General features: G+C 40.9%; 1 protein-coding gene and 1 pseudogene across 1 annotated transcript in view; one reads left to right on the plus strand and one right to left on the minus strand.

Moving 5' to 3' along the window:
• The window catches only part of PARD3B (par-3 family cell polarity regulator beta), a 1,004,169-nt gene that overhangs the window by 64,158 nt on the left and 915,697 nt on the right, over positions 1-24,314 (plus strand). The gene's annotated exons all lie outside the window — the stretch shown is intronic.
• Positions 998-17,543, minus strand: LOC122227929 (annotated as a pseudogene).

The following is a 24,314-nucleotide window of genomic DNA, read 5'->3' on the forward strand; positions in this document are numbered from 1 at the left end:
CCATGTTCCAGTGACCTAGTCCAGTGTAAGAAATCATTCTAAAATACACAGTCTTAACATACCGACATCATTGTACCTTGTGGGCTTATGGGTCGGGTATTTGCTATAGTTTGGCTAGGGGAGTGCTTCTGTTCCATGCGGTGTCAGCTGGGGTCACTTGGTGATATTCACCTGGTGGCCGGTCTGCAGGGTCCAAGATGGCTGGATTCACGTGCCTGGCACCCAGGCATAGAGAGCTGGAAGGCTGGGGCCAGCTGTGCCCTCTGCATGTACTGTTGGGGCTTTCTGACAAAGCCTCTTAGCTGGGCATTTGTATTTACAAGGTGACTCAGGGTTCCTAGCATTTGCAAGAGAGCCAGGAAGGAGCTTCAGGGTTTCTTAGGATGTAGAGTTATTTCTGCCACAATCTATGGGGTCAGGCGAGTCTGTAAGAAAGCCTAAATTTAATGAGAGGGGAATTAGACTCTCTCAGCAAGAGGAATATCTAGGAACTTGAAGCCGGCTGTATCACCCCCACACATAAATAGGCAAAAGTCATGTTGTTCTGACCCTATACAACTTTCTGAGTTACTGATTCATAGTTACTAGTCCCTGTCTTCATACAGGGGCGTAATGTCTTTTACCTGGTTAGTTTCAGTGATTTCTAAAAGGTATCTCTACCTACATACCAGTGTTCTTTGATTCGTCGTATATGTGACACAACTAATCTTTCTGAAACACGATACTAATCGTGGGACTCCCTTTCCTTGAAGTGTAAATGGGTCTCCTCACCTCTTAGTCTAAGGTCGGTGGCAGGAAATGTAGTGTGGTGGTTAATATCACAGACCCTGTCCGAGTTCAAGTCCTGATTCTGATATTTACTCACTTTGTGACTTTGGGCAGTGTACTGTACCTGCATGTTACTGTTTTTTTTTTTGTTGTTGTTTGTTTGTTTTGTTTTTTGTTTTGGTAACAGGCTCACTTTATTAGCATAGTGATGGTAGAGGGACTTGGGGTTTTAGCTGTTGGCAGCTATGGTCTCCTTAGTCCAGTCTACAAAAATCACACACCTTGGTGTAGACTCCCGGCTGCTGCTTCTGGGTGCAGCCATAGTCCCAGAAGACAATTTTCTGGAGCTCACCATTGCAGACCACAGGGCCACCAGAGTCACCCTGGCAGGAGTCCTTGCCTCTCTCGAGGAAGCCAGTGCAAACCATGTTCTTCATGATCTGCCCAGGGTAGGAGGCTTCCCCCTGGGCCTGACTCAGCAGCGGGGCGTTCAGGCAATGCAGCAGCTTGGGGTAGTTGGTTCCAGAGCCCAGGGTGTTGCCCTAGCCAGACAGAAGGCATTGGGTGCCAGTGGGTACACAGGTGGAGGTATGGAGGACACCCAGGGAGTGAGGGCTGCAGGAGAGAAGAGCTTGACGAGCATCATGTCATTGTCTAGGGTCCAGCTGCTATCATCGGGGTGGCTGAGTTGATGAACTTGCTCATCCCCCTCTAGGACATTGATGTTGTGTTCCCGAGAGCCTCACTTGGATGCGAGACTCGTAGCAGTGAGCCACGGATACCAGCCTCTTACAATTTCCCTTTTACAGATGAAACAAGTAGCTCAGCGGGTTATTGTGACAATGCAATGAGTAATATATGTAATGCCCTAAAATGTGTTGGGACAAAATGGCTTTTATTATTGTTGCTGTTAACATTTTTATGGTGAGGCATTCAAGGCTTGTCATGCTCTATTGCACCTTATATTTCCAACCTTATTTCCTATGACTATTCCTGCAATCCGGGCTGCCCCCTCACTCAGCTATCTCCTGTCCTGTCTTCCTTTCTTCCTGTCTTCCTGTGTTTTCCTTGCTGACTGCTGCTCATGCTATCATCTGTCAATGGAAAGCTGACTTCTCTCCCCCCTCTTCTTTAGAAAGGGGTTTCACTCCAAGGCTTTAGACGGTTTTCAATCAATGGAAACTAGAATTTTATACTTCATTCCATGACCCAAGCACGGTTATGTTTGGTCTCTCTGATTCTCATATACATTTAATGCAATACTGCTTTCTACCCTGCCTGACTTATGCATTTGAGTTTCCCACAAGTGTAGCACAGTACTGTGCCTTACATATTTGGGTTTAAAATTTGGTATGGCATCAGAAAAGTTCAGGCTATGCTGCCGTAACAAATCATCTGAAAATCTCTGGCTTAGAGTAATCAGCTTATTTCTCGGTCATGCTGTCAGCCCCTGGTGGGTCTGATAAAATGAGGAGATCTCATTTTATCATCTGGGGCCCCACATGGAGGCTCCATCTTACAATATGTTTCCATGATTATAGAAAATCAAGGAAAATGTAAATTGATGCACTGGCTCTTAAAGCTTCTGCACAGAGAGACGCATATTACTTATGCTCAAATTTCTTTGGCCAGTTACATGTCAAACCTGAATTCGAATGGGCGGTAAAGTATGATTCTTCCACGTTCTCAGAATAAGAGAACAACCTATGAACCAGCTCCAGTGGCCACAGTTGACTCCCTAGTTTTATTACCTATTTCTGTAAGATGCTGCTAGGTTAATAGAACCAAGTTGCTGTGAAAGCCTCACCTGTGTGCACCTCAGTATCATATACCATTCAATTCAGGTGAGTCCATGGGCAGTCCTTCGGATCCCCTTTGGATGCTGCTCTAAAGAAAACAAAAATCATTCAGTAGCTGTTATGTTGTGTTTATGGTTTTTCTTAGAAATATTAAAGCTTCAAACATTCTTTTTCAGATATTTCTTTAATTTTTTTTTAAAGTTTATTTCTTTTGAGAGGGAGAAAGCAAGAGCAGGAGCAGGGAAGAGGCAGAAGGAGGGAAAGAGAGAATCCTGAACAGGCTCAACACTGTCAGCACAGAGCCAGGTATGGGACTAGAACCCACCAACCATGAGATCATGACCTGAGCCAAAATCAAGAGTTGGATGCTTAACCCCCTGAGTCACACAAGCACCCCTATGTATTTCTCTTAAAACCCCCAAACCTTTCTTTCCCCTTGTAAGAGTGCTGACAACGCTGACTCCATCTTTGGTCTTCCATCTTGTTCCTGTTTGTCTAATGACCTCCCCTCAGGGCTTTGTGTTCAGGTTCCATGGAGGTTAAATGTATGCTCTGACTGGAATGTGGGAAGGCTAGTTCTGATCTCTAAAGTGGCACACAGAAGACTCCAGAAATTAGTAGAGATGGCTGGCACACAGAAGCTCCCACTTTACATAACTAGTAGAGATGGCTGCCTCTCTGAAGGCCCTCGCTTCACATTAACTAGTAGAGATCCTCTGGTCCACAGATGGTGTCAATTTAGATGGCTACCTGTTGACCTTACCACAGTGCCCCTCGCCCTATACGATCTGTGGGTTAAGGTCCAGACGTGGAGAGTAAGGATGGAGAATAGCTGTGTGCTGCCTGGGTCATTTGTCTGCCAGATTTCCACACACCCCCTCACTCCATTAGTAAGTTACCCTGAATGAAGCTCCGTATGGAGTGGTTTGCTTCCTTTTGGGTCCAAAGTGCCTTCTAACCCTGGAGGATACTTGACTCACCCTCCTTTACCTTCTGACACCCCTCCCCTTTGATTATTGCTTTGAAGTAAAAACTAGTTAGCAAGACACAGGTGCTAACTTTAGTGTGCTAGAACTACTGCTAGGTGACTGTAAAATCGGCTCCTGGGCACAGTCACTTATTTTGGGGGTTTACTAAATTGAGCTTGTTGAGGAAGGTGATAATGATCTTAGCAAGTTGGAAAGATAGTCCATAAACAAGATGTTCAGTAGCTCAAATTTAAGACAGTAACCAAAAGGAGACTATAGAAGATGCTGACAACCACATATATGAAAGATTACATTTATTAAGTGCAACACTTGGCAAGTTTTTTGTTTCTATAATGTAATCCTCAAGAAGGCCCTCCATAGAACTTTGCTTTGATTAGTTCTAAGAATTACAGACTCCAGGGAAGCCCTTAGAGGTTAGGGGATTACTGTAGAGGTAAGGATGGCAAGTAGAGGAACCAGGTCATGACTGACTGGTTGAATGGACCAGCACAGTAGGGCTTCCATTAACATTTTAAGTTGGCAACATTCTTCTTAAAAAAAAAAATTTTTTTTTGTTTTAAATAAGAAGAGCATTTTGTTTTGTTTTGTTTTAAATAATAAGATGAAAGGGGCAGAGAGAGAGAGAAAATCATGAGCAGTCTCCAGGCTCACTGTAGAGCTGGACATGGGCTCCATCCCATGAGCCTGGGATCATGACCCGAGCTGAAATCAAGAGTTGGGTGCTCAACTGACTGAGCCACCCAGGCACCCCATTGGCAACATTCTTATAAGGACTTCATTTATAAGGACCAGAAATCGTTGCTTGTGTGTCTACTTGTCCTTTTGTGAATGATGTGGAAAAAGTAGGCTATGAAAGGGCAGAAAATTATGAAATGAATACAGTGGCAACAAAGGATTTGAGAACAAAGCAGATGAAGGGTGTGGGAGGGCTACACCTGTGAAGGTACTCAGCTGTTTTAAATCCCCAGAGAAGGGTGTAGTCTCTGGTTCCTGTAAGGGACCTTCCTGGGAGGGAATTAACTCTTAATTGCTTAGTGTTATATTCCTTAGGAGTTGTTGGGTAGCCAAATCCGATGACAGAAGAATGTATTAATGTAAACTATGACCTATTTCTTTTTTAAAAAGTTTTGAGAGTGACAGCAAGCAGGGGCAGAGAGAGATAACAAAAACTAAAGGAATTCATGACCACTAAACTAGCTCTGTGGGAGATCCTCATGGGGACTCTGTGGATAGAAGGCAACAAAGACTCCGAAGGACCAGAGACATCACTCCAAACATGAAACCTACGGATAGCACAGTAACACTAAATCTATATCTTTCAGTAATCACTCTGAATGTAAATGGACTAAATGCCCCAATCGAAACACATAGGGTATCAGAATGGATAAAAAACCAAGATCCATATATATGCTGTTTTCAGGAGACTCATTTTAGACCTGAGGACATATGCAGATTGAAGGTGAGGGGATGGAGAACCATCTATCATGCTACTGGAAGTCAAAAGAAATCTGGAGTAGCCATACTTAAAAACTAGACTTTAAAGACTGTAACAAGTGATGAAGAAGAGCATTATATCATAATTAAGGGGTCTATCCATCAAGAAGTGCTAACAGTTGTAATTGTGCCCCCAACTTGAAAGAATCCAAATATATAAATCAATCATAAGCATAAGCAAACTTATAGATACTAATATTGTAATTGTAGGTGACTTGAACACTCCACTTATAGCAATGGACAGATCATCTAAGCAGAAAGTCAATAAAGAAACAATGGCCTTGAATGATACATCAATGGACTTGATGGATTTATTCAAAACTTTTCTTCCCACAGCAGCAGAATACACATTCTTCTCGAGTGCACATGAAACAGTCTCCAAAATAGATCACATATTGGGTCACAAAACAGCTCTCAACAAATATAAAAGGATTGAGATCATACCATGAATATTTTCAGATCACAGTGCTATAAAACGTAAAATCAACCACAAGAAAGAACTTAGAAAGCCTCCAAATGCATGGAGGTTAAAGAACACCCTAATAAAGAATGAATGGGTCAACTAAGAAATTAAAGAAGAAATTAAAAAATACATGGAAGCAAATGAAAATGAAAACATGACCGTCTAAACCCTTTGGGATGCAGCAAAGGCAGTCCTAAGAGGAAAATACATTGCAATCCAGGCCTGTCTCAAGAAGCAAGAAAATTCTAAAAACAGAATCTAAGCTTACACCTCAAGTAATAGAAACAAAGCAGCAAAGAAACCCCAAAGTCAGCAGAAGAGAAATAAGATTAGACCATAAACAAGCAATACAGAATCCAAAAAACTAGTAGAACAGATCAATGAATATAAGAGCTGTTTTTTTTGAAAGAATAAACAAAATCAATAAACCTCTAGCCAGACTTCTCAAAAATAAAAGAGAGAGTACCCAAATAGATAAAATCACAAATGAAAGAGGAGAGATCACAACCACCACCACAGAAATACAATTATTAGAGAATACTATGAAAAATTATATGCCAACAAACTAGACAACCTGGAAGAAATGGACAAATTCCTGGACACCCGCACACACTACCAAAACTCAAAAGGAAAGAAATAGAAAATTTGAACAGACCCATAACCAGGGAAGATACTGAATTGGTTACCAAGAATCTCCCAATAAATAAGAGTCCTGGGCCAGATGGCTTCCCGGGGGAATTCTACCAGACATTTAAAGCAGAGTTAATACCTATTCTTCTCAAGCTGTTCCAAAGAATAGAAACATCTCCAAAGGCAAGGAAAATAAAAGCAAACTATTGGGAACTCATCAAGATAAAAAGCTTCTGCACTGCAAAGTGTCAATCAACAAAACTAAATGGCAGCCAATGGAATGGCAGAAGATATTTGCAAATGACATGTCAGATAAAGGTTAGCATCCAAAATCTATTAAGAACTTACCAAACTCAACGCCTGAAAAACAAATAATCCCATGAAGATATGGGCAGAAGATATGAATAGATACCTTTCCAAGAAGACTTCCAGATGGCTTACAGATATGTGAAAAGATGCTCAACATTGCTCATCATCAGGGGAAATACAAATCAAAACCACATTGAGATACACCTTATACCTGTCAGAGTGGCTACAATTAACAACTGAGGAAACAACAGATGTTGGCGAGGATGTGGAGAAATGGGAACCCTCTTGCACTGTTGGTGGGAATGCAAACTGGTGCAGCCAATCTGGAAAACAGTGTGGAGGTACCTCAAAACACTAAAAATACAATTACCCTATGACTCAGCAATAGCACTGCTAGGAACTTATCCAGAGGATACAGGACTGCTGACTCATAGGGGCATTTGTACCCCAATGTTTATAACAGCGCTTTCAACAGTAGCCAAATTATGGAAAGACCCCAAATATCCATTAACCGATGAATGGTAAAGAAGATGTGGTTTATATATACAATGTAATACTACTTGGCAATGAAAAAGAATGAAATGTTGCCATTTGCAACAATGTGGATAGAACTGGAGGGTGTTATGCTAAGTGAAATAACTCAGAGAAAGACATATCCTATGTTCTCACTCATGTGGAATTTGAGAAACTTAATAGAAGACCATGGGGAAGGGAAGGAAAACGATAGTTATAAACTGAGAGGGAGGCCAACCATAAGAGACTCTTAAATACAGAGAACAAAGTGAGGGTTGATGTGGGGGTAAGGGAGAGGGGAAAATGTGTGATGGGTGTTGAGGAGGGCACTTGTTGGGATGAGCACTGGGTGTTTTATATAAGTGATGAATCATCCCGAAGCCAAGAGCACACTGTATACACTGTATGTTAGCTAACTTGACAATAAATTATATTTAAAAAAGTTTTATTTATATTTTGAGAGAGAGCAAGAGCAAGAAGGGGAGGGGCTGAGAGAGAGGGGGAGAGAGAGAATCCCAAGCAGGCTCTGTGTAGGGCTCAAACTCACGAACTGCGAGATTGTGCTCTGAGCCAAAATCAAGAGTTGGAGGTTTTACCAACCAAGCCACCCAGGAGCCCCTAAACTGTGATCTGTTAATGTAGATCTTCATCATGTGAAAGCCATGGTATTTTTTTTTAAGACTTGACGATTGGGACATGTAGTAAAACCCTCTATCCAGAAAGACGCACCTGTGGGTGCCATATCGTGCTTCATTTCCGGGGTGTGTAATGGGACTCTCAGTTTAGAATCCTGGCAGAACCAGCAAGGGGAGGTTTTTAAACTAGTTTGTATACCCAGCAGTCATCTACTTCAGAAATATCTGGTGGTAAAAAGTGGATGTGTTGGTGGTTTTAGACAGGCAATAAGGGGGAATTTGTTTGTTTTTAATTTTAGGCATTTTAAACAGCACATGCTTGTGTATTTTAAAAATATTTGCTTTAATGCAACGCTAAATATTGTAGGGGGCAAGGAAAGTTTGCAGAACAGCACATTTGCTTGGGGAGAAGGTTTCCATGGCTCTCCTCTAGCTGTTATATGTTTACATCCCCCAGAACTTTCACTCTGGCTTTTTTCCCAGGAAAGAAAGCTCTGCCCTTTCCCATTCTTCTACCCTTAGTGTGTGTGGGTGGCTTTGCATCTCCTGGGGGAGGGCACTGGGAGTAAAGCTGAGCAGAATGCTCCTTGGCTCCCAGAATCTCAAGCCAAATGGATTTGTTCTGAGCTGGCTGGGTCTCACTTTCTCATAGTTCTGCCTGGAAGGAGATAAGTTTTGGGTATGATGTGTCCTGAAAGCATAAACTCTTTATTAGCACAGATAAATCAGTTGGCTCAGTAGATTTGGGGAGCACTGGTAACATTCATAAATCATTGTGTAGGGCTGTTGGTTACCTGGGAAATACTCAGATTACGATTCCCTGACTTGGACATCATCATGCTTTCCCTGCCTCCCCTCACGTACGTAACACGGACATGTTTGTGTGATGGTGACGATTTTGAAGGTGAAAGGATTTCAATCTTTAATTTACATTTCTCAGAATAATAGAATGGCTACAATGTGTTGTGTTGTGGATTAGGGAGAAGTCTGAAACTGATTTAAAATCAAAATGAGACTTTGTACCTCAATCTGACATTGCCTCTCTATATTATAAAAACTTCCAGGGGCACCTGGGTGGCTCAGTCGGTTAAGCGTCTGACTTCGGCTCAGGTCATGATCTCTCAGTTTGTGGGTTCGAACCCCGCATCAGGCTCTGTGCTGACAGCTCAGAGCCTGGAGCCTGTTTCATATTCTGTGTCTCCCTGTCTCTCTCTGACCCACCCCTGTTCATGCTCTGTCTCTCTCTGTCTCAAAAATCAATAAACGTTAAAAAAAAAATTAAAACCCTTCCAATTATGAAATAATGGTGCAGGTAATACCTTGCTACGTTGGTCTGGAGTTACACTTATTTTAATATAAACTGGTTAAGGGCAGCTCAGTCGGTTAAGCGTCAGACTGGCTCAGGTTATGATTTCGTGGTTTGTGGGTTCAAGCCCTGCGTCGGCTCTGTGCTGACAGCTCAGAGCCTGGAGCCTGCTTCAGATTCTGTGTTTCCTTCTCTCACTACCTCTCCTCCACTCGTGTGCATGCTCGCTCGCTCTCTCTCTCTCTCAAAAATAAATATTAAAAAAATAAACTGGTTAAAATTTACAACTTGTATTTCTGTGTCTAAAGTTAAATTTGAATGACATTTTTAAGATGTTTTCTTCCGTAGCAGGCGTTTGGATTTGTTTAGAACATTTTGATTTTGAAAATTAAGTCTGAGAGTGTCAAGGTAAAGCATCTAATACCAATTTTTTTTTTTAGTAATCCTACAACATTTTTCTGAGTGTTTTGACATTGGAAAATTCTTCTGGAAAGAATTAGAGTGGTCAGTGAAAGATGGTAAAATCTGGGTGTTAATATTTGCCACATTAAATCATTTAAGTAATTTATCAGCAGAGTTCTGGCTTCCTGTTTCCTTGTCCTTTATAGAGTCACTTTGAATATTATTCTGCTTCACAACAGGCTCTTTCTCTGGGTAGGAAAAACCTTGTCTTCTCTACCTCTGAGTGTTCTGAGAACAAGATATGGCTAGTTGGTCCAGTCTGTGTTACTGCAGCCCAATGATTTTAAGTATTTATTTGCTTAGCAGTATTGCTATCATATAAAATTTAATTGATGCATGCTTGAAGAATTGCTGTCAGATTTTTGAAGACCTCAAGGACATTTTACAATTTACATCAAAAATGGCTGTTTTAGCACTGCATTTTCCAACCACTTCCCTGATGCCAACCCTCCAACAGCAGAGGGTAGCACCTTGCAGGCAGAGTAATTCTGCAACCAGAGCAGGGAGGCCTTCATCAAGGGCTTCCTTGCCCATACTTTGATGTTTCGTAAACACAAAACAAAATTTTTATTCCGGCTTCTGACAGAATTAGGGGAGCGGTTCGCTCAGCAGCCCAAATGCATCAGAGATGAAAGGAAATAGGCTGGGAAACTACTCCTGGAGCCAGATGAGAAGTAGCTGAATGTGCTGTAGATGAAGAAATCCTTGTAGCCCTCTTAGGGTACCCATTTAGAAGCATCCTATTAAAATTTGCTACATAGTTAAAGCTGACATTTTGAACCCTGTCTGAGAAAGTGGGAAACCCTTGTCATGAATAATGCTATGTAGAGCAGTAGATTAGGACTCCTACCTTTTATCTTGCTTTCAATTCTAATGTGGCATTCCATTCTCTGTCACTTTAGTTAAAATGTTACTTGGGAAGGCAGAGGTCATTTGAAGATTGTGTTGTGGCATGTAAATAAAACTAATAGTCTTGGTTTTAAAGTTATACCGCCTCTCTCTGCTTCATTCAACCCCATTCTAAGGCAGAGAGACCTTAAAGATTTGTCTCTGATTCGGGTTTATAATATGTATCCTCTAAATCAAAAGTAAAATGAGGAAAACATTGAAGCAGTCTCATTTTTAATGTTCTTAGTAGAGTTACAGACCGTATAAATTGGAAAATGTCTGCAATTATTTTAAAATACGCTGATCTGCTTATTTTAATTTCTTCTGCATGTATCACATGTAAAAAACTTTGCAGTATTTAGGAAAAAGTAAATATATAAATGCGAGCTTGCAGGACATAGCAAAAATGATTGAGTTTGTTTCGTTCAAGCCCGTCACCTCTTAAACTAGGCAGGCCAGACCTCAGTCATTGAAGGGGCTGAACGAGCAACTGGAGAAATAAACATCTGCTGTTGCATTGTAGGCAATGTGATCCTGCAAACATATGTGCTATTTCTAATTCTTGAAAGATGGCATCTTCGTGTCCTTTTTCTCATTTATAGGGGTGCATATGGAGAAATGTACACTATTTGGTAGTGGAATGTGTAATGCTGAGTGTTGGGGAGACACTGAGTCGCCCCTGCTCAGCTGTGGTTGGTTGTTGCCTAGAGGGAACACTGGCGGTCTCTGGTCAGCTTTTTGTTTTACAAGAGAAGATAATCTTTTCCTATTCAGTAGGTTGCTTTTTCATTTTGCCGATGATTTCCTTCAATGTGCAAAAGCTTTTTATTTTGATAGATTTTTAATAGTTTATTTTGTCTTTTGTTTCCCTTACTCGAGGAGATATATCTAGAAAAGTGCTGCTAAGGCTGATTGTCAAATTACTGCCTGTGTTTTCTTCTAGGAGTTTTATGGTTTCAAGTCTCACATTTAGGTCTTTAATCCAATTTGAATTTGTTTTTGTCTGTGGTGTGAGAAAGTGATCCAGTTTTTTTGGCACCATTTGTTGAAGAGACTGTCTTTTCCCCATTGTTTATTCTTGGATCCTTCATCATAGATTGTATAAGAATGGGCTTATTTCTGGGCTCTGTTCCAATGATCTAGGTATATATATTTATGTGCCAGTACCATACTGTTTTGATTACTTCAGCTTTGTAGTATATCTTGAAATCTGGGAGAATGTTACCTCCAGCTTTATTCTTCTTAAGATTGCTTTGACTGTTCAGAGTCTTTTGTGGTTCCATTCAAAGTTGTAAGTTTTTACTTGAATTCTAGTTAGTTAGAGGCACCTGGCTGGTTCAGGTGGAACAGCATGTGACTCTTGATCCTGGGGTTTGAGAGTTCTACCATGTTGGGGTAGAGATTACTTAAATAAATAAGTTAAGAAAAAAAAGAGATTCCAGTTAGTTAATATACACTATAACATTAGTTTCAAGTGCACAATATACATATTTTAATATTCAGTTTTTACATTAGTATGACTGTAAAATGTGGTTCAAAGCTGAGCCACATAGTGTACTATAATTACAATTTTTTGCTTGCACAAATATTATATTTTCCTGTTTTTTTAAATGTTTTTTTATTTTTGAGAGAGAGAGAGACAGAGCATGAGTCAGGGAGGGGCAGAGAGAGACAGAGACACAGAATCCAAAGCAGGCTCTAGGCTCCGAGCTGTCAGCACGGAGCCTGATGTGGGGCTCAAACTCACAAACCATGAAATCATGACCCGAGTTGAAGTCAGACACTTAACCGACTGAGCCACCCAGATGCCCCTGTATTTTCCTGGTTTTAATAATGGTTTCATTTCGTTTAGTGATATTCATCTCAATATATTTCAGACACATCTGGGAAATTTCTGGGAAAGGATTCTTGAGAAGTTTTTTTTTTTTTTGATGGTTATGTCTGAAAATGTCTTTGTTCTTCATTCACACTTGATTATTAAAGTCAGATTCTAAATTTTTTTTTTTTTTTCTTTCAACGTTTTTTATTTATTTTTGGGACAGAGAGACAGAGCATGAACGGGGGAGGGGCAGAGAGAGAGGGAGACACAGAATCGGAAACAGGCTCCAGGCTCCGAGCCATCAGCCCAGAGCCTGACGCGGGGCTCGAACTCACGGACCGCGAGATCGTGACCTGGCTGAAGTCGGACACTTAACCGACTGCGCCACCCAGGCGCCCCTTAAAGTCAGATTCTAGGTTGAAGTCATACTCCTTCCTATTTTATTTTGTTTTCAGCGTTATTGTTGAGAAAGCCTCTACTTATCTGCACTGCACCTATAAAACCTTCCCATTTTTTCCCCTCCAATCATGTGAAATTTCATGATGTGTGTGGTTTTTAAAATCATTTATTATGCTGGTACTTGGGGCATTTGCTAGAGCTTTTATGTCTGCAGACATATCCTTCAGTTTTGGGAAACATTATTACTGCAACCTCATTCCCCTCCTCCCCCCAGCCCACCCCCAACACACACACACACGCACACACACACACACACACACACACACAGACACCGTTTTTCAGGTGTTTCTGACTCGACTCTTCTGCATGTTGGCCTTTCTGGAGTGCTCCTCTAAGTTTATTACCAGTGTTTTGTTTTTGTTTTTTCTCTTTGTTTTTCTCTCTTTCTACTCTCCGTGATGCTTTCTGAGATGTGTTTTTCTGTTGAATGTATTTCTGCCATCAAATTTTCCAAGTTTTATGAATGTTAATTTCTAAGCATAGCTGTTTTTGCATGGATGCAGTATTCTCTCTCTGAGGATATTAAAATCTTTTTGAAGGTTTTTTTCTATTTACACTGTTTGTCTTTTCACAGGGATGTTTATTTTTCATTTTTATTTGTGTTGGTCTTTGACCTTCATGTTAGAGGATTTCCACACACTTCTGGTGAGCCTTACCACGTTTTTATATTTGAGTGAACCTGTGTTCTGGTCTTATTGACTAGTGGTGGTTTATCTCTGTGGGGTCATTCTGTGTCCTGTTGGGCCTCCTAAATGTCAGAGTCTATAGATTGGCGTGTTGTTGTTGTTGTTGTTTCCCCTTCAACTAGTTCATTTTCCCATAGAGCAGCAGTTTTTAAAACTTTGATCTCCTGGCTCTTTTACCTAAAACAAAAAACCATTAAGGACCTATAGAACAGTTCTGTTTAATATAAATACAATGCAAGTCAGAAATACAAGCTATATGTGACTTTAAATTTCCTAGTAGTCACATTGAGTAAAAGCTTGAAATTAATATATTTTACCTAACGCCGTGAATTCAAAATATTGTTTCAACATGTAATCAAATATAAGAAGTGGAGAAATTTTATGTTCTTTTTAATGCAAAGTCTTTGAAATCTAGTGTATATTTCCCACTTACTTCATATCTCAATTCAGATTGGTCCTATTTCAAGAGTTCAGTAGCCACATTATACTAGTTACTATCGTATTGGACAGTGCAGCTATAGATAGAACTTTTGTTGATGTGGGTTATATCTCCCAGTATTTACATAGTTGAAACTAAAATTGAAGTACCATAAAAATAATTACTTCATTTAAAAATAACAGTAGTGAACCCATCACAGGCTAACATAAATAAGTTACTTTACATAAAAGTAAAGTTTTCAAGGCAGAATTTGGTGAGTGACATTGTCTTACATTTTTGAAGATTTCCATAACGTGTAGCTTAATGGAAAACACCTGGATCCTCCTAGCTATCTTTGTTGTCAGTATGTTGCAATTTGCTGTTTTACTTATTTTTATGTTTTTAAATTTTTTTTTAAAGTTTATTTAGTGAGAGACAGAGACAGCAAAAGTTGGGGAGGGGCAGAGAGGGAGACACAGAATCCTAAACAGGCTCTGTGCTGCCAGCACAGAGGCCGATGTGGGTCTCGAATCCATAGAACTGCAAGATCCTGACCTGAGCTGAAACCACAATTTGGACACTTAACCGACTGAGCCACCCAGGCACCTCTGCAATTTGCTGTGTTAAATAAAGGAAGAAAATCTATCCCACTCAGAAAAGTAGTTGGAAAATGGTGGAATATTTTAATAGTCTTTCCAGATAATTGTTGATATTTTTGATACTATACCAAAATGCAACAAGTGATCTAGGTCTTAATTGTTGCAGTGTGGAATCTGAAATCCTATCAATGAAGTTTTCAAATCCATTGGTTTGTCTTGTCCTTTGAATGGATTGTTTACCCAGGCATGGGTTTGTAGCATTTTTGACATGCGTTGGTCATTTCGAAAATAGTGGTTGACTGAGTGATGCTACTCTTCCAAATGTTGACACATTTCATTATACAGTATCAAAATATCATGTTTGCTTATATCACTATCAGTCTCATCAGAAAAGTCTTTAAGGATGAGGAACTGTCAAGCTCATGGTGGTAGATATAGCTTATCCCAAACCCTAATTTTTGTTTAAAAGGTTGAATTTTGGGGCGCCTGGGTGGCTCAGTCGGTTAAGCGTCCGACTTCAGCTCAGGTCACGATCTCACGGTCCGTGAGTTCGAGCCCCGCGTCGGGCTCTGGGCTGATGGCTCAGAGCCTGGAGCCTGCTTCTGATTCTGTGTCTCCCCCTCTCTCTCTGCCCCTCCCCTGTTCATGCTCTGTCTCTCTCTGTCTCAAAAATAAATAAACGTTAAAAAAAAAATTAAAAAAAAAATAAAAGGTTGAATTTTATTAGTGGCAATAAGTACTTTCAATTGTTATTTTTGAAGTGATGGGCTCACCGTATTGTTTATTTAGAAAATTTCTACCAAATACCCAAATTGGAATTGCCATGGTTTCTCCATCAGTTATTTTTTGAGGTAAAAATGGTGTTCCGTGAAAAAAGCCAGTGGTTCCGCATGCAAGTGAAACAATAGTGTGTGCCTTTTCCTGGAGCTCACACTTATCCTTTATATGTACTTCTAATTTTGTTGCATCGGATATTGAAAAGAGAGGTGATCAGAGGTTGATGTAATAAAATAATTTTTATCCCTTCAAGATCTTTAAGTGAACTCAACTTTTAAAAAAAATCTGTGTTTGAAACGCTGAAGAATACAGTGGCTACAATTGTGCGCCATTGTTTTGATCCTTGCTAGGAAACGAGCAGATTTTCCTACCATTGCTTTTGTACCGGCAATGCAAATTTTAAAATGAAAAAGACAAACGTCAAAGTGTTACGAAAATAGGCACAGTTCTGTAATCCTTCCAGCCTCTCGCCATTTGTGGACCACACTTTGAAAACCATAGTGTTAGAGGAGTTCTCTGATCTTCGGCTTTGGGCATAAGCCTGGGTAACCGATGTCCAGGTTGGTCAGGGTGAGGGCCAGGAGAAGCCTTACTCATTTTGAATGCAGATTTTCACTTGCTCAGCTGTGCTCCATGGTTGCAAAGTTTGTAACCCACGTTCACAGTCTCCTTTGCTTTATTTCCCCATAGAGCAAACCTCTAATTTTCCATTTAGGATGCGGGAGAGGATTGCCTGTACAGTGTCAGCCATTTCTTCCTTTTCAACCCTTGCCTCAACCTGCAGGGCACTGGGTGCCTCCAGGTGCTAAATCTTTGTCTGTCTGTTGGCGTCTTGCTGTACTGGCTCAGGTGCCTGCTGTCTCTGCTTTAAGCCAGGTATTATCCATCTACCTGCGTTCAACCTTCCATTTTGCATTGCCATATCTCAGCTGTGGTGATTTGCGCTTCTCTTTGCATGATTTGATATGTTTTAAATTCCTTAATTTTATTTTTTTAAAGATTTATTTTAGTTTTTGAGAGAGAGCGGGCAAGCAGGGAAGGGGCAGGAGAAAGGGGGACAGATGACACAAAGCGGGCTCTGCGCTGAGAGCCGTGAACCTGATGCAGGGCTCGAACTAACAAACTGAGATCATGACCTGAGCTGAAGTCCAGCGCTCGGTGGACTGAGCCACCCAGGTGCCCTGGAATTCCTTTATTTTTATGACAATGTAGGCATAGGGAAGTTGCCAGGAGGAATGCTTGTGTTCAACTCACCAGGATTACCTAGAAATCATCTCCTTTTGGATTTTGTCTTAGTGTGTTCAGGCTGGTAAAACAATAGTACCATAAACTGGGTGGGTTGTAAGCAATTTTCAGTGTGGTAGGCTGGAAAGTTCAATTATCAGGGCTCTGGCAGATTCAGTGTCTGGTGAGGGCCCTCTTCCTCACTGATGGTTGTCGTCACTGTCCTCACATGATGGAAGGGGTGAGAAACCCGTAGGGCCTCTCTTATAAGACCACTAATCCTATTCATGAAGCTCTACCCTCGTGACCCAAACTGCTTCCAAAGGCCCCACCTCCTAATATCATCACATTGGGCATTAGGTTTCAAAATGAACTTTTTGTGGGAACACAGGCATGCAGTCATATGCCAGAGTTCAATCGAAGATTTTGATGACTCATCTTTGATTTTATGCAATTCCAAATCCCTACTCTTCTATGTGTGTATATCCCTGATGCGATCTTATAGCACCCTGCTTTATTATTGTTGATGTTTCTTTTTATTTCTTTCATTTTTAAAAACACTTTATAGTGTCTTCATTATGTTTATTATGTTTCAAATGTAAAAATCTTCCAGTTGTGCAACAGGGGGTCAAGTTTCTGATCTGTCCTGCTATCCTGTTCTTTGAGCTCACTGTTTCCCATCCCTTTTCAATACTTTGTAGCTGTCATTTGAATAAATAGGTCTTGAGAGGGGGATAATTGCCCAGCAGTTTTACTTTTGTTTCCCAGTGTCCCTTTAAGTTTATTCCATGGGGATAGTTCTTCCTGTGTCCTTGGATGGAATGTAGAGCAAATCCCAATACCCTTCTAGTCCACTTGAAGTAATAAAGTGTCCTCCTGTCAGTGGTTAAGAACAATGTAGTTGATAGTCAAAACTTAAAACTTAGAGTTAATGGTTATGCCCTTAGCCCAGCTCAAGTCTGCTCTGAGGATGTCAGTAGCAAGAGGAAGTGGGATACAGCTAGCCTTTCTTGTCTTCCCTCACTTCTATTACTCCTTCCACAGTTTACCCTCAGGTTGTCACACTGTCCTTGGTGGAGTGTGGAGAGGGACGCCTGGCAGGTGTAATGCCGCTGTAACACATTAACACAAAGTTATTGGGGTAGTGCTGGACGTCATAAGACAAACGTTGGCTCCGTGGGCTACAGTCAAGGTGTAGCCAGGGCTGCTTTCCTTTCTGGACGTTCTTGGGGAGAATCTGTTTCCTTGTCTTTTCCAGCCTTTAGAGACTGCCTGCGTTCCTTGGCCCTTGGCTCCGTCCTCCATCTTCCATTTTCTGAGTCGTTCTCCTGTCACGCCACCATCTCTGACTCCCTCCTCCAGTTCCCTCTTCTACTTTGGGAACTTCTGTGATTAAATGAGGTCCAGATGGATAATTTTGGATAGTCTCACATCTTAAAATCAGCTGAGTAGGAATCTTTATTTTTTTTCCTGTAGCCTTAGTCTTTGAATGAATTAGCATTTGAGGGATTAGAAAATCCTTTTATGAGGGGGCAGTCATTAGTGTACTACCATAGGTAACAAAACTCATGACTAGTATTATTCAATGCTTGTGCATAAAATGTGCTCTCTTCGATGGGCAGATGATTAATCTGACTCTTCTAGGTTTCTTGAGTTCTTGGCGGACCATCTACCCTCTCATTGCTGACGATCTCACCTGCAGTTCTCCTTTTGTTGGTTAAACTTAGCTTCTTCAGCTGCTAAGAACCCGGCAGTTAAGGCCCTGGCCTTCCATGGGTTCCTTAGTGTATTCACACTGCTGTGCAAAGATCCCCAGTCACTAAATCCCTTTTTTTTTTTTCTTGGTGTGGTTAAAGGAGTAAAGAACCATTAAACCGGGTTTTCCATGAGCTGGTGTGGTAAACCCCCCCAGGCAGTGGTCCACACTTCACTTTGGATTGTGTCACCTCGAGCTCAGGGTCATCCACTGGGACTGACTGGAACCCATCATTGCAGCATTAATTTGTTAAGAGTTGCTCGCCCATCAACGTGCAATGTGTGCTATGTCTTCCTTCCCTAAAAGTGTCATCTCTCAACTATTTTTTGTTTTTATGTCTTTGTTTCCAAACCTTTCACATATCTCTCCCTTTAACAAAGAATGGGTAATTCTTTCAGATTTGTCAAATGTTTACTTCCCCTTTCCAGGAATCCTCTTGAGAAAGCTGAGTGCTGTCTTACCATTCCTTCTGGAAGGCTTAAAAGGTTTGGGATTGGACTAAGGGTGGGGTAAAGTCATACTGATAAGTGATGCCACCTGGAGCTCCTGTAGAAACCAGCTGGCTTCTTTCACTAATATTCTGCCCCCAGCCTGATTCTTTCAAGCCTTCTCCAGCCTGTAATTGCAGACAGATTGGAATTACGGAAGATAACAGTGAGCTCTTCTCTGCCTGGCAACTCTTTTTTCTTCAAGACACTGCTCAAATGCCACCTGTTTTCTGATGCCTTTGTAGGCAAAGACTGGTCAATCTCTCTTGGAATGCACCGAACAGGTCTTTTTGGGGTAGATGGACAAGACCCAGTCTGCATACAAATCGGAACCAAAAATATGGCAATTAGCATAACTCAATATTCTTTTGGGATATATCCAACATTTTAAACCACAAAATCCCCATTTCCCCAAAGCTATTTCTTCTAGTGTCCATGGGAGAGAGGAGAGTGTTTTTCTCTTATCTCTTGTTACATAATTTCTTGTCTGAACTACTGTTCTTACTGGGCTGTATTCATATCTCTGGATTTTCACCTGGGATCACACTAGCTTGCTGAGGAAGCTGTGTGTCACCTGGGATGTGTAGTAGAGGAAAGATCATGGACTCTGGGACCCTAGCACCCTGCTCTGGAAACCCAGAACTGCCACTTACTACTGGAAGGACCTCTGACAAGTAATTTGTCCCAGTCTGTTTCCACGTCTATAAAATGATACTTTATTGGGTTGTAGTGAGGATTAAGTGAATTAATACATATGAAAAAATGCTGTTTAGAGTTCTTGCAACACTGATCACCCTTTCAGTGGATATGGCCTCAATTGGGATGATGGTGGTGAGGATACTACCTGGAAGCTTGGGTCCAGAACCTATCTCCTAGGGAAGTTCCTTTGATTTAAGGAGTCCTTTCTGATCAACTACTTTTATAATACTGATGCTTTGTAGTAGGATTATCAAACTGTTAATATCCTAATGTGACTTCTTAGGGCATTTCTTGCATTTAATACATCCAGAGATATTGGACTCTTCTGATATGGGAGAGGGCTGAAGAACTGAATGACACTGGAAAGGAAAGGGAAAGAGAGATTGAAGCCTTTTAGTTTCATCTAGGAGTATCTTGTTTTGTACGTAATTTGTATGTGTTTAATTCCTACACATACTGCTTAACACTGTTGGATTATAGTTTTCCATGTTCTTTATTCTTTTTTTCCCTCATCTTGTGTTCATTTGGTAGTTATGCAATAAAGAATCATTCACTCAGGATTATATTTTCGTTTTGTTTTAATTGCTTGTACATGAGCTTGCTTTTTCTTGCTCAGTACTTTCTTTCTGAGATGTTTCTTGCCCTAAATCCCCTGGATTTTGCATCTGCTTGTGCCCTCTTTGATTGTAGAGAAGGCTTCTCCCTCACCTCTTTCTCTTTTAGCAGAGGGCTGACTACTGGCTTTGTGGCTGTTCAGCAGGGCTGTGAGGCTGGGAACGGAGAAGGTCGACATTTGGACATCGCTCTGCATTCCAAATGTGTGCCGTCCAGTAGTCTGCCTGCATGACTGGGGCTGAGCTCATGTCTTCAAGTTCTCTGTGTAAGCGAAGGGATGGTCGCAACAGAATTAATTGGCAGGCGTTTCATCATCGGCTCTTGGTGGCTGATGACAGAGCTGTCCCTTTCTGATTAGCTCGTTTCTTTGGCTCAAGACATTTTGTACTTTTGCAAATCTCTAGCATGGCAGTTGTCACTAGTAAGTAACGGTTATGTTTATAGTGTTCTTCACCATAGGATGAGTGACATGAACAGTGAAAACTGAAGGGCATCTTAGGTGGGACTCTACACCTAATGGAAGGCTAATGTCTAAGCATTTTCAGTGTAGTCTAGGTGGACTCATTGGTAAGAATAAGTCAGAATTCTTGACTGTGGTCATGTTGCTTTATTTCCACTTGAAGTGCAAGCTACCATCAGAACATGACTGTGGGCATTCATTTCGTAAGCCCTATGAACCAATCTTATTACCATGTCTGGTATACCCCACAAATGCAATATGGTTTCCTCCCCAAATTGGTGTACCTTTTGAAGTCCCTAAAAGCCAGTCACACTTAATCTACTACTTTGTGGAAATGGTCCAATTTTGAGGTCTTAAGGATGGGCAAACCGACCTGTAGGTTACTAAGCCTGAGATTTCCACCTCCTAGGGGAAAGCACTGTTAAAGACCTAATGTTTTTAACTTTATATGTGTCTTTCTCTTCAGGCAAGGGTTTCGCCATCTTTAAATATTCTCTGTCTGTGGCTTGCACACTCTTGCTAAAACCTCACGAAATGGTAGAGCCAATGGTATTGTTTAAGCTGTCCTGCCCTGTGGAGGTAACCAAGAGATAGACTGCTTGTGGGTATTCAATTAAGTATGCTTCTAAAATTAATGTACAAAGATAGCATGCTTTGGTTTTTCCATTAGGTTAATGCAGGGGTTTTATTTGCGAATTAGCTTAGTGTACTATTCTACTTATCAACTTCTTATTCTTGAGATATATTAGGATTATTTAAGGGTGAATTTATATTTTAGGTCCACTTTTATTTTTACTTTTAGAGAAGATATTTCAGACACTGTCAGTGGAGAAATGAGGATTGATAAATTAATCTAAGCTTTGCTTCACTGAAGCCACTAACAAAAAGTCGTATCATGTTTTAGTAGTAATTTGTTCTCTTGGGTTATAAGAGGGTTTAAATATGTTGGAATGCCATTGGGACACGTCTAAAACTGAAAATCCTGGAGTGATCAAAGGTATTTGATTAGGTCACAGTGTTTCTGAAGTAAACGCCTTAAACCACTAGATTAATTAGGCATTTATTAAGCATCCACTGTTTTGCACTCTGGGGAGCTTAGGTGAGGGCACAGAGTGGGAGGTAATAAAGTCTTTATGGCTAAAGCCTCCAGAGGCTGTAATACCTCTATTTTTTACATTTCAGTCATTTATTATACTTAAAATTTTGTCGACTCATTCCTACTTCATTTTCAAGAGAATGTTCTTTTGAAAGATTCTATTTTTAACCATATTCCACTTACCTTCATTTGGCATATAACAGAACATTTTCCAAACTTTCAGATCTCCTTCTTGGTAAAGATGGCTTTTATGCTTTCTTAACTCCAAATCTAAATGGAATCTCCATATTTTTAATACTTACATGACCGATGCATATTTTATAAGTCCTCCCATGCCTTGTTCGTATTATCTCTACGCATTTCTGTCAGACTCCGTTGTCTTCATTCCTCCCCTGTGTTAGTAAAGACGGTAAGTATTTTTGGAAGCAGATACAATTGGTGATTCCTTACAAATAGACTACCATGAGTGAAAAAAGAATACCAGAAGGAAGCAGAAAGGTTGATTTCGTGTGAGCCCACTGCTAGATTTGATTTCAGCCCCTAGGCATACCTGCAAAAGTCTATCTGCATGCTTGATTGAACTTTATTTTACTTGTAAAGGCCACTAATATGTATTAGTTTACTGTGGAAGGATGCTTACTATCATGCAGAAGACTTCTAGAACCCTTTTAATTTCTCTAACCTTTGTACTCTTACATGTGTACTCCTTTTCCACCCCTCTCACCTGCTCACCCCTATTCAGACCCCCCCCATTCTGTTTTTTTTTCTCTTATCCTTCAATCTCTCTGAATAAATAGCTTAAATACAGTTGGATACTTAACATTTTGGCTTAGCATCACAAGAGTAGACGTTATGTCGACTGAGTCAAGTCCTTTGAGAAGAAGAAAGAATCCTCTAATTCGTTAGTAATTCTGATGGTGTCAATTTTTTCTTAATACAAAAGATGAGAGGGGCAGGAGACAAAGAAGTTTAAAATCTTGTACAGAAAAGAAGAATGCCAGCAGAAGGTAACAGTTAAAAAATAACAGAAGAGTGTTATATCAGCAGTTTTATTTCCTGGTTACTCTAGGTGTCTGTGTAAGTTAGGAAAGGATTTCTACTGATCTGGTCACTCACCTGGCTGTCAGCATTCCATCTTAGCACAGCCTTTCCAAACACTGATGGAGGAAAATTAGTATGTTGATTCACATATTGGCTCATACAGGCCACAGCTCAGAAGTGATAGACATCCTTGCTGTGTATTGGCCTAAGCAAGTCATAGCACCATTAGAGAGGAAAGGGAAGTGCAGTGTTACCATGGGCTTGGAAGGACCAGAACTGGTATGTTTGTGAAAAGTACCGATGTCAGCCATAAGGTGATAGCTGAAGTAATGCTGATAATGCAAGATATGAAAAGCTCTTCAAGCCCGGTCTGAACTCATGAGACACTTGCATGGGTTAACACAAAAAAGCGTGCTGGGCCATGAGCTGTATATTTAGCCAGTTGTTGTATGTTAGCTTTGCAGGGACATTCAAGTTATGTACTTATGACAGGGGTTGTGGCTTGCTATGACAAGAAGTCTCTGTTCTGGTGTATCTGAAAATGCTGGGGCAATGGGGAAGGCAAGAGAGGAAGTTGAAGTGGTTCTGTGGGTTATTCTGAATATCTTTTCTCTGTGTTGCTAAACTTTGATTTACATTTACAGCAAATGACATGTGTAGCTGTTTTAATTGTTTAGAAACATGAGCACCCGGGGTTTACTGTAGCTTAGAGAGGAGGACACTGGTGTTGGACTAGACCTCCCATAGTGCTCGCTTACTACCTCCTGTTTCACACCAGGAGATCTTGGTTGTTGCCGGTACATGCCCTTTCTCCCTTATCAGACTTACAACCACCTTGAAAGTAAGGATTAAATCTTGTTATTTTGGGGGTCTTTTAATGGGCCTAACATGGTGTCTAATGCACAATTGTTAACTCATGTAGTCAAAAGAAATAATCTCATTTTTCAAGATGTGTTAAAAAAATAGGCCATGTTAATAAGGACAATCCAGATTGTGCTGTGGTAACAACCTCCAGAGCTCAGTGTCTTAAGAGAGGTTTATTTCTCATGCACATGGTCTTCTGGGGGTCAAAGTGACACTCTAGGGTGGTTTTCTTTTGAGTGTTGGCCCAGCATTCCTTGGATCTCCAGGCTTCCACGATCTTTACAGTAAGGTATGAAAACCCTGCCAGGTTGGACTCCAGCAATTAAATGATTTGTTCCAGAAATGACCCCCTTGAATTGTCTAACTTTGTGGTTACTTGTGGTGGGGTTTAGTTATATATTATTTCCATCAGTTCCTGAAGTAGAGGGATAGAGTATTGCAGAGCGTGAATGGTGTCTGTTATACAGGTGTAAAAGAGTCAGTGGCTATCCCCTCCATTGTCCAGGACTTTTATTCAGCTAGGAGAAGGTGTACCTCCCATACCCACCCTTGTTTCCTTTTACAAACGTAGCTCTCTACCCCTTTTAGTCTTGTAGTGCATCCAACTCCCGTTTATTTCCAGGCTCTTCTCTCCAGCACCCAGCATTTGTGACACTTCCAAGAACATCTGGACAGAGCGCTTGTGTTTTCATATGACAAGTAGGTGGCTTGTATTTGAAACTTTACAATGCCAAGAGAAACAATACTATCAAGTATATGAATTGTCAACAACTGTCCAGAACATTTCCATCACCCACGAAGTTCTCTCCTGTTTCTTCCTAATTCCCACCCCTCATAGGGACCACTGCTCTGATTCTCTCACCATGGCTTAGCTTCGCTTATTTTAGGATTTGATGTAAGTGGAGTCAGGTGCGTGTGCACGCATGAGTGCGCGCGCGCGCACACACACACACACACACACACACACACACACTTTTTCTTTCTTTCTTTTTTTAATCTGGCCTTTTCCAGCCTACTTTTGGCCTTCGTTTTTGCTGTGCTATTAGTAGGCCCCTCC

This window comes from Panthera leo, chromosome C1 (genome assembly GCF_018350215.1).
Source record: "Panthera leo isolate Ple1 chromosome C1, P.leo_Ple1_pat1.1, whole genome shotgun sequence".
In the NCBI taxonomy this organism is placed as follows: domain Eukaryota; kingdom Metazoa; phylum Chordata; class Mammalia; order Carnivora; family Felidae; genus Panthera; species Panthera leo.